The following is a 1,489-nucleotide window of genomic DNA, read 5'->3' on the forward strand; positions in this document are numbered from 1 at the left end:
ATTCGGATTGCTCAGGTACAGCCGTTGGTGCGCACCACTATCTCATGTGCTTGTCTTCAGCGTCTTGTGCAAACTAGGTGGAGCTTCACATCGAGTGGCCGATTCAGGATGCGTGAGCGGAATCCGGATTGCTCAGGTACAGCCGTTGGTGCGCACCACTATCTCATGTGCTTGACTTCAGCGTCTTGTGCAAACTAGGTGGAGCTTCACATCGGATGCCCGATTTCATTGACGTAGGATGGATGAAGAGGAAGTGAGGTTAATGTATACCCGATGCAGGATTCGAACCTACGACCATCTGCTCCGTAGGCAGACATTCTATCCAGCTGAACTAATCGGGCGATGAAGCTAGTCACTTTGATTGATATTAAAGTTGAATACTCTTCCGAAATGGTTTAGGCGGTAATTGGTCAATCCGTCAGGATACGTGAGCGGAATTCGGATTGCTCAGGTACAGCCGTTGGTGCGCACCACTATCTCATGTGCTTGTCTTCAGCGTCTTGTGCAAACTAGGTGGAGCTTCACATCGAGTGGCCGATTCAGGATGCGTGAGCGGAATCCGGATTGCTCAGGTACAGCCGTTGGTGCGCACCACTATCTCATGTGCTTGACTTCAGCGTCTTGTGCAAACTAGGTGGAGCTTCACATCGGATGCCCGATTTCGTTGACGTAGGATGGATGAAGAGGAAGTGAGATTAATGTATACCCGATGCAGGATCTGAACCTACGACCATCTGCTCCGTAGGCAGACATTCTATCCAGCTGAACTAATCGGGCGATGAAGCTAGTAACTTTGATGGATATTAAAGTTGAATACTCTTCCGAAATGGTTTAGGTGATGGTTACGAAGTAATCAAGTTTAGTTACAAGACCAGAGTCACCGGTGCGAAACAACCACACAAAAAAAATCGAGAGTGCGGTAACTTGTGTCGTCGGCGAGCGAAGTAGACCGTTACAGTACTGCATAGTTACGATCGTGAGGAACATCTAGGAGGCTTTCCATAGCCTGTACTCCAGGCCTGTTGTGAGTGGCTCGTTGCATATGTATACCTTCCCCTCCGCAGTTGCGTCGCGGGCTCGTTTATCTTCTCCCCGCCCCCCCCCCTCTCCCGGGTTGAATCACTCGGCTGAGACAGCTCGTTGGCCGACCTCCGGAGGTCGACCTCGAGCGAGCCTCAACCCTGCGATTTGGCGGCCCGACGTGCGGGTTTCTGGTTCGAGTTTAGTCTTTCGACCGAATCCCGCATTCAGGGTCCGCTGTCCTGTTTACCATACCACCCAATGTGAGTGGGTTGTTGCCCGTTGGTAACATTTGCGGTGAGTTTCAATGAGACACCAAGCGAAAAAGTCTGCCCGCAAGCGTCGACAGACGCCATGGGCACCAGACGAGTCTGGCTAACTAAGCGGTAATTGGTCAATCCGTCAGGATACGTGAGCGGAATTCGGATTGCTCAGGTACAGCCGTTGGTGCGCACCACTATCTCATGTG

The 1,489-nt window shown here is 51.4% G+C and overlaps 2 non-coding genes across 2 annotated transcripts; both read right to left on the bottom strand.

Moving 5' to 3' along the window:
• Nucleotides 1–267: 267 nt before the first annotated feature.
• Pmar_PMAR017874 lies at nt 268–341 on the bottom strand. Its single transcript has one exon. It is a non-coding gene; the product is annotated as a tRNA-Arg (tRNA).
• A 362-nt stretch (nt 342–703) lies between these two features.
• Pmar_PMAR017875 lies at nt 704–777 on the bottom strand. Its single transcript has one exon. It is a non-coding gene; the product is annotated as a tRNA-Arg (tRNA).
• Nucleotides 778–1,489: the final 712 nt, after the last annotated feature.

The sequence above is a fragment of the Perkinsus marinus genome (assembly GCF_000006405.1).
Source record: "Perkinsus marinus ATCC 50983 genomic scaffold scf_1104296962868, whole genome shotgun sequence".
Classification (NCBI taxonomy): domain Eukaryota; phylum Perkinsozoa; order Perkinsida; family Perkinsidae; genus Perkinsus; species Perkinsus marinus.